An 11,587-nucleotide genomic window follows, 5' to 3' on the forward strand; every position below is an offset into this window, starting at 1 on the left:
ATATATATATATATATATATATATATACGGTTGACAGGCTGCAGCCATGTCCTAAATTTCTCGTTTTCCAGCCACTTTTGTTGAAATTAGCATTTTCCCCTTTCTCCAGCTTTTTCTCTCCAGCTTCTTTTCCGAACATACGGCTTTACAATCAATCGGAAACAGTTCCGTGCAAACACACAAAACAACTTATATTAGATATAATATATGTGTCGAAAGTGTTTTTATAAACGTTTTTGTTTTTAAAAAGGTATTTTAAATGCCATGATGATCACATTTAATGAATTTTAATGCCAATTAAGGCCTTAATTTAATCGTAACCCTTTAGAGACCAGCAGCAAAGTTCACATCAAACCCCAGCAGAATCCACACAAGCGTAAGGGAAAAAGACCCAAGTAAATATTAGTGGTAAATATTCCTTCTAACCTCTGGGCTGTTAAGATGCCATAGTCTTCATCGTTATCATCATCGTCATGCCTGGAAAAATGAATGCAACCAAGGGAAAGCCAGTATCATTAACTTAGAAAAGTGGGGAATATCTGCAGACAGACTGATGATGCTTCTGGCTCAGAGTTAACGTCTTTTAAAAACAAAAAGCAGGTCATTATTTAATGACTTCATTCAAAGCACCAACTACAAGATGATTTTCTGCCCTTCACTGTGATTGAGAACAAAATCGGGTAGTTTGGACTCAAATGATCCTCCATGGTGTTTTACACGAACATAAACAAATCTAAGGATAATCATAATGTGTTGTTTGCTTGGCTGTGATCTGAACGGCTCCTTTTTTTATTTATCGACATAAAATATACAGAGATTAAAGTGTTAAAGTAGTTTATATGACTAATCTTATAATGTGCAACAGAATCCTAAACAGCAGATTAATTGAAAAATGAAACTCTCTCATCATTGGAATGAAAAAGGATCAGCTTAGTGTCACATCTGGGATTGTTTTCAGACATGGGTATAAAAGTCAGTCTAAAAGTTGACATGATTTCATGCTGATGAATAACAACCCTCGGTGCAACAGAGATCTATCCAGATCTGAACCTCTAGCACGCCGTACGCAGGGAACGATCCCAGATTAAAGATTCACTGCTATAAATGCTTAACTGGCAAAATATCATAACAAAATCAAAAAACATAATTTATTCAGAAAGTTTATGATTTTTTTTTATTAACACAAGCGTTGAATCTTTTCAGTCTTTGAGGCCCACAGCTAAGAAACGCAGATTTACGAGCCCAGAGGATTAAAGCCTTTTAAACAGAGCCGCAGGACTCAAATCTATGCAAAATATGTTAATATACCATGAATGAAAAACGGTCAAAAACACGAGGAGCCAGGGAGAAACAATAATGCAACTTCAATGGAAACTAAGAGTGGCACTTATCTTAATTTTCCAGATCAGACAGGGATGGAAAAATGCATTGAAGGAGTGGAAAGCTTTAGTTTTCACATCAGGTCCCTCTCAGCTCAAGCAGAGCAGCAACATGATTTTTGTCTTTTATAACGCTCCACCATATTTATCAAACACTTATAAGCTGGTTTCAACCATTACCTAATCTCCATATATCTTTGCTTCCTTATCTGAACTGGTTCTTTAACATTTAAGCCGTTAGTAAAACTTGGCTTCTCACAGCTAAACACACGTCTGAATTACAGATGGGACGGTTAATACAGGCTATCTTGTCATGTTTGTAGCTTAAAACTGCTGCAGATACACAACATATTAGGAAAGACAATTAAGGTAATAATCACAGTGGATAATTTCTGCAATAATCCAGCTAATGTGAGCTCTGGTGTACTGTGCAGTTAACTCATTTATTTTGTTTTTAACCCAAGATGATTTGTTTTTATTCTATACTCCTTTTAGAGGGGAAAAAAAAACTATAAATAAGATTGCAGACTAGGGATGTAAACTAATATCTTACAATTAATTGTCGCTTGATTGTTTATTGGGTAAAAATTTGTTCCATCCCATTAATTGGATTGGAATATTCCTTAGAAGGAATTTGTTCCAGCGGTGTAATGTTACCACTGTCCACTGGAGGCACCGCTGTTCCTTCTTAAACTGATCCTGGGTGGTATTTATAAGAGAAATAATTCTAGAGCAGAACCATGAATGGATCCAGAGCACTGATCTCTATTTATTCACTGGATTGCTGATTGCCCGAAAAAAGTGAGGCCACCAGCCACCATATTGCCTCTCCCACACCCACCGAGAGGCTCCATAAAAATGCCTACTTGTGTAGCGTTTGGCTCCAAAAACAAGCAGTTTGCCGGCTGTGGGAAGACGTTTCACACGTAGTTTCACAGTCAGTGGATGAACTAAGCAAGAAAATCCATGTATACGCTGAATACGCTGATACGATGTATCATATAGTGTAGTATGTAGCGTAACTTTAGTCTGGCTATCTCAGACTGACTCAAAAATATTGAATAAGTTAGCCATTGACATTGTGTCTAACGTTAGAAAGTAGAGTAAATCAAAAGTAATTCACTGTGAAATGTCAATGTAATAATTCTTTATTAAGTGGATGATGCTGTAGTTTTTGTAGAGTTTGCTGTATTTCTCATTTGAAAAGACATGTGCTGAAATATATTGCATGTTATAGTGGGGAAAAAAGCAACTCAAACATTTTTAAGGCTAATGCAGAAACAGCATTAAGGTATATGACTTTACACTTTCAGAAAATCTGTATTATTCTGCTCCATTAACACATTAAGTCTATTGTGATGGATATTTTATAATATGTTCTATTACATGATTTAGAGACTTCATGGACTTCACACTGAATATGCAATTTTATTTGTTTACTTTTTTAATTATAAGTTACAGTTATCTACTGATGCTATGAAACAGCAAGTGTGTGTCAAAGTTATGAATTTATCTTTATTTTAAAAGTCTTAACCCTCCCTGAAAATGAGAAAATAATCGTTGTCATATGCTGTAGCGCACGTATTGTTTCCATTGCGATCGGTCTAACAAGGGAGTACCAATATGGCGGCCGGTGGCTTCACTCCACCTGGTACTATCAACGGGCAATCAGCAATCCAGTGAATAAATAGAGATCAGTGATCCACAGTCCGGTCCAGATTAGTTCCACTTTTTAATGGATCCAAGGATGAAAATTGAACTTTCTGTGCTTCTGTTTGTAAATATAACCTCTGGAAAAACGCATCATGTTCTCATCCAAATAGCTCCCATTAATCTGTGCTGCAGAGGAGCAGCAGAACTTCTCTGCTGTAACTGGAAGGAGAGGATGTAATGACAGGAAAGTGGAAGGCATCATGTTAAACGTTTGTAACAAGATAAAAAAGTTCTGCTCTTCATTACAATGAATGGTTAAATAGTCCAACAGTACATCAGAGTGACATCTCTGTTCACTGGAAGAGTTTCACTTTTCATTTTTTGTTCGTTAACCTAAAAGCCTTCCTGTCTTTATCTAAGCAGTTTGATAAAGTGTAAAACATGTATTTGTTTATTCAGTCAGCATTTAATACAGCTGGAACAAAACATTAAATAAAATACGATTATTACTTTATTTAATCTGCACATTGTAAAAACATATCTATTCCTTCATGTTTAGATACAAGAGAAAACTTTGCTTTAAGGAAAATGGTCACATTTTAAGATAATTCATAAGATATATTACCTTTAGGTCAATTTAATCATCGACTTGCAATCCTAATGTAGAAAGCATTATTATAACTTTAATAATCAACATGTTAAATTACTTTTTTGAAGTAGGAATATTTATTGATTTGAATGAAATTTGTTCAATCATATTACAGATATTTTTCTCTTAAAGGTGTAGTGGAGGATTTTTGTGATTATTTGAATAGACCCGCCCTCTCCACTTAAAAAAAAAAAAAAATAGAATACGCACATGCACAATCCTATACCTGCTCCAGAGAAGGAAAGCCTATTAAATGTGTGCGAGAGCGTGCACAAGCCCATTTCTCCTGGTGCACGCTCTGTTTAAAAGTTGCTGTTTGCATCGCTCATACAAGCTTACTTTCCAAAAGAAGATTTGCAATTTTTCCACTATGTCAGACTTACCAGTGGTAAGTGAAAATGGGGGGGGAGCATGTAGGACGGCCTTACATAAACATATCAGCAAAATGATTGACAGTTAGGAGGACCACTTATTTTGATGATCCAACTGGAAAAATTCACTTTAAATGTTTGAATGCATAGAAACAATGGTGTTTCAGCTGAAGGCAATCAGACTTGGAAAACAACATGCCGGATAAGGGTGGTTCATCAGCTTTACTTCAAAGCAAACATTAATTACGTTTCATTATGACATTAGCAGATGTTTTTCAGTGCATCGAAACATAAGTGAAAACCTAGAGTCTGTCACCTGGCCATCATCCAGGACAAACTTCTAAACAAATAAATACCAATTTTCACCAAAGAAAAAGAAGGTAATTTATTAAATATTTAGTCACCGCATCAGGAAAATGCTTTAAAATGAGTAAGGTTGCACTGAGGGAAAAGAAGCCATCTTTTTTGTTTATATTTTGATGAATTGACCATTTTAGACCCCAGTACCTGATCTAATGTAGGCAGATGCTAAAATAAATACATGTAAATGTCCTAATAATGCAAGGTTTTATGAAAATACAGTCGGTTTTTGTCGTTTCCCATTGGTCCAATGTGATGTTTATATATTTAATGCAGCATAGCTGCAGCATCTGGCAAAAATAAATTAAAATGGAATTTTCTTAGCATGGCGTCGGCTCGCAGCTGCCCTACGGGGAGCTGGACGTAATGTAAATTTGGGGTAAGGAAAAATCATAGTTTTGTGTAGTTTGATTGAAAATCAAATAGAAATCAGATTACAATCTCAGGCTGACTCAGTTCATTACAGACCCCGCTGACTCAGATACAGCAAGTGGAGGTAATAAAGTCTTATTAGCTTCCACAAAAATGGAGGGGGCTCCAGAAACTATTCCTCCATTTGGAATGATCACTGAATAGATGAATTAAGAACAGCACAGGTTACTGTATTGGTTAGACTTGCTCACCTGTTTGTAAAGACAAGAACTGAATCATTCAGGAACAACTAAATGCATCTATATATTCAGTTAACTGAAGATGAAGGGAGCATATAAGTTGAAATTCATTGGTGAAGCTAGAAATCTCCTTCTGGTTCCAGAGGAAAACAGCGGGACTGGTTCTATATCAAAGAAAGGCCATGGCTGAACTCATGGAGTTTGTTGGTGTGTCAAAGGATTACTAATGCACCACCTCACATTCTAGTCCTGTAATCTTCAAGATGACAATGATTTTATTTAGCTCCAGCAGTCTCCAGTTTGACACATCAAACGTCCCGATCACCTTAAACCCGACCATCAGTGGACAATCATTGGATGAAAGTGAAAATGAAGACCTGTTCTTGTCCTGGAGAGCCTACATAACTCCCAGACACTTCATAGGTTTAGCTGTGATTTAAACTCTGAACAGAAAGAGCCTGTTTACTTCATGGCTGCTGCCGTCTATTCTTTTACTAATTTGGAAGTCTTTAACAGGGGGTCCGCGAACCCTAGGGGGTCCACAGAGGCACTGCATGGGGTGTGTGAAAGTTTTGGTTCATTAGACTATTCCCCCCTGTAAATTTGTCCACTAATTGAAATGTCTTTAAATACAGATTAAGATGAATTCAACAGACTGTAGTAAACAGATAAATGGAGGCAGAAGATGTCTTTCAGTCATCAATGCTCACATTCAGTGACACACAGGAGCTCTTTCAAGCTGGGCACCGTTTCATTCACAACACCTATCCCATCAATGAGGAATCAGAATCAGAAATACTTGAATAATCCCAGGGAGAAATTCCTTTAGTTACATTACTCCATCTGTAATAGAGTGACTATAGGACCAGTTTGATATAACACAATTTCATACACTATATATAATTAGGGGGTCCCAGCTCCATCTCACCATCAGTTTGGGGGTCCATGGCCTGGAAAACATTGAAGGCCCCTGGATTGATAATTGATTCATCTATATATTATTGTTTCCATTAATCAAAAAATCAATAATTCTAGTAATTTAACATAAGTTACCCTGGAATGTGGAAATAAAAATGTGTAATCCTGCATTTCATATGAATAGTAAGTTGCAAAAACGTGAAAAATATACAATTTACATACACATGAAAACTTACATATTAGGGATGGGACGGTTTTCATAAACCGTCCGAACCGTTCGGTTCGACTGACTCGGTTCGGTTCGCGTGTGCTGCGTTCGGTTCATGCGCTGCTCCTTTTTCTCATACGTGAAGCGTGTACACTCCAGAGCAGAAGGTGGCGGTACTGTGACCAAAGCCAACCACCAGTAGTAAACAAGGAGAAGAAGCGAAGCAGTGCAAGCATTGTGCAACACGTTTTGTTTATGCTAACAGCAACATGACCAACATGTCAGGCTAACCCTGAAATCCCTTATACTCCATCAGCGCTCCCCTCCGCTCCGCCCTGCTGCGCTCCAGACCGGCTGCTCAAAGCAAAGCCTACAGCCCCCACTGTGGCTCCCGCCTGCTCCGCTCTGAGTCCCTTGGAGATCCTAGAGAGCATGCGCGAGATGATTCAATTCAAAGCAGCAAAACATGCGGAAATGATCCAGGGTTTCTGCGGATCATTAAAAATAATTACAATTCATTAATTTTTTTGGATTTTTTTCATTCATTTAATACATTTTTATTTTTTCATAAATTTTTATAATTTTTATTATTTTTTTGGTGTAACAATAAACATATACCGAACGGAACCAAAAACTGTGACCACGAAACCGTGAATTTTTTTGATTAATCGATAAATAATTTGAAAGCAAAGGAAGATTTTCTTACGAACTGAAACTAAAAGTTTTCCATTTGAAGAGTGCTGGATGGAGCATATTGAAGAAAAAAGGATTTTTCTTTAACTGCAAATGTGAAATGTTTTGTTATTTCTTTCACAAATTTGGTATAATTACTGCTCTAGATGGGTCGCTCTGTCAGCCAAAGGCATGTTTTACAGCCTCTACTCTCCAGTTAACGATTAATCGATTACTAAATGAGTTGACTTTTATGTCAAAAATCGATTAATCATGATTAATCCAATTGTTTCAGCCCTTATATAAATTGAAAAATATATACATTGTTTCCTGCTGTGAGTGATTACTACTTTAGAAAATGTGGTGTTTTACAGTTTGTGCACCAACAGTCTAGGTAACTACTCGATAACATAATTACTTGCTTTTAATAATCAATTAATCTCTTTAATAGTTTCATATCACTGAGTCCTGCTTTAAGTGGCGTCTGTACCAGCCGATACATTATAGGCCCTGCACCAACCATAAGGCCCGAGCAGCGTGTAATGGAAGCCTCCTTTTAAAGTGAAGAAGTGGGCAGGGGGAGGGGGCTCCAACAGGAGCCTCTTTTCTAACAGCCACACAGTCAGGAGGGGGTGGGGGGTAAAAAACACTGAGCCCTCTTCCTGAATCAGCATGTGATGGATCCAGGCCACCCTCTACCTACCTGATAAGAACTTATCCTCACAAGTCTACCCAAAGTGACACCTTAGTGTCATTTGAGAGGAAACACAGCGTCTTTAAAACCTTATCTGTCAAACAGAGCGAGCTCCAAGCAGTCTGGGAGGTCATGTGACCGACCTTAGCTGGAAACACACTAAACCTGTATCTGCAGCCTTAGAGGGAAACTGATATGAAATGGTTTTCCGGGGTTAACAAGTCTCTACTCACACCAAGGACTCTCATAACCCATAATGAAAGAAAAAGAACGAGTTTCCATTTGGGTTTTTTTATGGATCGCACAATGTGGAACCCAGGAAGGATAAATAGTTGTTCTTTCAGATGAAACCCGTTTTCCTGACTCCTGGCACCACAACAAGCCATAAACTGGGTTCCTCTCTGGATCCAGTCTGTTTACTGCTCCAAAGAAAGGCGGATTCCTCACATCTATATGAAGAAACGACGAGCACAAAACAATGAAGCCCTTCTTTAACTGATTTGCATATTTCTCTTAAAAGTTTTTACCATAGCAGCAGATTACCCCCCCCCCAACATCAAAATAAAAGCAATAAGTGAACCGCCCCCAACACACACACTTCTGCACAAGAATCCTGATTTAGCACTTATCATAAAGCTCTGAACAGCTCCTGCAGGATCTCTGCAGAGTGGCAAACCAGCGAGGTCTCCTGGCAACATGTTTGCCCAGCTACAGGCACACATGGTTTCAGTTAGGGGTCTGCACCTATAAACAGTCGACCATGGCAGTTTTTTGGTCAGGAAGTGCAGTGTTGACTGCAAGTCAAGACAGGCAAAAACTGCTAATGAATGACTCTCACAGTGTAGCCGATAGCGCAGGTTTGGATCGGACGCATTTGGAGCTCAGGAGAGAAGCGACTTTCTGCTCCTAAGGAAGTCTGAATCTAATCAGAGTAAGGAAAATCAAAGGGTCAGCAGAGCTCTGCCGAAGGAAAGCCTGGTTTACGGATACCCGGAGAGGGAATTAAATGCACCATGGCCATATCGACTTGGATGCTCAAAAAGAGCAGACAATTCCAACCCAAACACTTTACTGCCATGCCAAGAAAGTGTTTATCTATTATATTTTTCCCATCAAACTAAATCAGAAAAACAAACATAACACCGCCCCACCCCCCCCAAAAAAAAAAAAAAGTATATGTTAGTTTTCTCTATCAGGACACTTTTAGTGGCTTCAAACACGTCGTGTTTCTCCTGTCCGGTTATCTCCGGCCAAATGGATCCTCTTAACAACGACATATCAGCCCAGACCAAAGCCTACATCATAACTGTCACACAGACAGAAAACACAGGTTATAAACTCTGAACTCTTCTACCCATCCCATCCAGTTTATTACCTCGGAGAAAAAAAAAAAAAAAAAAGCTGTGCAACACAAACAAATTTATTTTCTTAACTTCTCAGAGTGTTTTATGAGAGAAGTGGTCAGAAGTTTATAGGTGGCAATGCCGTGGTACTTTACGGCTTTTATTGCTCTATTTAAACCCATGAATTATTTAACATCAATGTTGGTTTGTTTTTAAACATTTGTTTGCTCCATTTTGAATTTATTGTAGGATTCCCTCTAATCCACAAAAGGACATCAAAGCTAAACAATCACCCTTCTTATAATAGATGCTGGAGTTTTGGGCTGCAGGACATATCGTAATCACAACATCAGCGCTTAAAGGGCAGATTGTACTTCTGCAACCACACACATCAAATGTCGCTTGGGTCTGGTCGCTAAACAGTTTTGCTGGTATGCTTCTGCACCGTCGGTCTGGAATTTCTAGGGATGCACAGCAGTTTTCTGTCAAAGCGCAAGAGGGAGCCTATTCGAGAATGCGCAAGAACTTCGGCGTATGGTCATGAGTACTTCAGCAGCGCCAGCTGTAGTGTTTATCTTCCAAAACAACAATGGCGCGTCTGCAAGATATCACCGTCACAGAGATGGATCTAGAGTTACTAGATATCGAAGAGGAACAGGTTCTGTTAATGGAGTTGGCAAAAAGACAAAGGAGGACACTTAGGTTGTCCATTGTAGTTGTTCCTCGGTTTTTAGAAATAGCACGCCCTGGCACCAAATCGAGAAGGACGACCACACAGACAGCCGGAAAGGAATACCAAGGACCAATCACAGCTGCTTTTTCTCTGCACACTTCCGCTTGAGGTCTGCGTGGGTTTATATCGATCGTCCCATGCGTTGTCAGGATTTTTTTGAGGTCCGCAACGACGGTTGCAGAACCTCTGTGCAGGGGGCGTGGTCGCGTACAGAAACAGATTTGACGCTGTCAAAAGCATAAATTGGCCTTTGGGCCACAGATTAATGAGTGATACAGAGAACTCCTGAAAAAAATATACATGTGTAGATGAGTGAAGAAGAAACTGCATCTACTATAAAGCAAGGTGGAGGGAGCATTATGCTGTGGGGTTGTTTCACTGTGCCACATCAGTGGATTATTCTCAAAGGATGAAGACCTACTAATTCTTCCTCTTTGCCTCAGATTTACAGCTAGACGTTTAAAACTTTTTCTAAAAAAAAATAAAAAAATAAAAATAAAGTTGTTTTTTTTTAAACATAGAAAAGCCTGAAAATCAAAATCAAAAATATCTTGTTAATCTCATTCCAAACTGGACTTGGTTTCCGAGTTGGGCTACTGTATAAAAGCTCAAACTCAAAGCTATTCCTGACATTTTGAACTGAAAAAGGTTCCTGGATGGGAAGAGAAACGTCTTCAAACTTGGAAATAAAGTCCAGGAGGTTGTTTTATTTTCTGGAATGAGTATGACCGGGATGACTGACAACCTTCACCAGCTTAATGGATCACTCATAATATATAATGTTGTTTAGCAATAATTAATATAATTACAGTTATATGTTCTAATTTCATTATATTAAGAAAAATAAACACTAAAACTGTAAGAATAACTTAATTAAATAAATAAAACATCACTGCAATAAGCAGCCTATCAAAGCCCAGCCTGTAATATCAATATTTAAGTAAATAATCCATTAAAATTCTCTACATATAAGTATATATATAATTTACATCACTGTTTTAAGGAGAAAAAACAGCTATTTGATATGTTAACAAAACACCCAATTATTATGATTAAACTTTTCCTTCTTGACTAATTTCTGCTAGTTTTCAGCAGAGAGCTCAATGGAAAAAGTGTTGTGGGCTAACATGAGCTGCTAAACATGTAATACTCTAATAATTACCGCTTTCAGCCATTAACAGTAGAGTTAAAGTTGGGGGGGAAACGGTTTAAAATGTTTTTAGTGTTTTCTTTCCGGCGGCAGCCTGTAAAGCCTCACAGTTAGCAGCCCTGCTAGCTTTGGAGACAAAAAGTTTTTCCACAGATCAAACTTTTCTTCTGCGGCTCGTGCGTAACAGGAGCTGCCGTTAAAGCCGCTCGGCTTGTTTTCTCCTCCAGAAAAAAAAAGAAAAGAAAAGAAAAGAAAGAAAAAAAAAACGACACTAAATGGAAAAGTCCGGAGCCTACCTCCCAGTCTCCTCCGCCGCTTCCCGGGCCGTCTGTAACCGCCGCCGGACCTCCGAAGGGCCGCGGAGCTTGGAGGGGAGAAGCCGTTAGGGGTCCGGAGCGCCGCAGCACCGAGGCCCCGGGGCCCGTGTTCTCGAAGCAGCTAGAAGCGGAGGCGAACCGAGCCGCGGCCCTCCGCTGTTTGACACAGACTCCTGGATAACTTAGTGACAGCCCCCCCTCCCCTCTGCAGCCCTTCACTTTTCTCTTTTTCCTCACTTCCAGCAGATACGAATCAAAATACTGTCACAGAATATGGCGGCGGCTTCAGCGAGCTGCTATCGCGAGATGAACAATCTGTTTTCCTTTTTTTCTCCCCCCCTAGTTTCCAAAGTTGTGCTGCTGAAGGAGGAGGTTTTACAACAGCTGATAGAAAGTTAAAATCTCTATTCTCATCTATATTTGATCCTTAACCCTTTACAGGGACCTCAGTAAAATACTTTGAAAAATGTATTTAAATCCACATTACATGAATTCAACACACTGTAGTAAACAGATAAATGGAGGCAGA

At 38.9% G+C, this 11,587-nt stretch overlaps 1 protein-coding gene across 2 annotated transcripts in view; it reads right to left on the bottom strand.

The window, feature by feature from the left end:
• Positions 1-11,336, bottom strand: part of tab2 (TGF-beta activated kinase 1/MAP3K7 binding protein 2) — a 57,340-nt gene extending 46,004 nt beyond the window's left edge. For both annotated transcript variants that reach the window (XM_015388255.1, XM_015388254.1), the window contains exon 1: positions 11,038-11,336. The gene's annotated coding sequence lies outside the window, so the exon portion shown is untranslated. The remainder of the gene's footprint in view (positions 1-11,037) is intronic.
• Between the last annotated feature and the right edge of the window lie 251 nt (positions 11,337-11,587).

The sequence above is a fragment of the Cyprinodon variegatus genome, unplaced genomic scaffold (assembly GCF_000732505.1).
Source record: "Cyprinodon variegatus isolate N-32 unplaced genomic scaffold, C_variegatus-1.0 Scaffold417, whole genome shotgun sequence".
Classification (NCBI taxonomy): domain Eukaryota; kingdom Metazoa; phylum Chordata; class Actinopteri; order Cyprinodontiformes; family Cyprinodontidae; genus Cyprinodon; species Cyprinodon variegatus.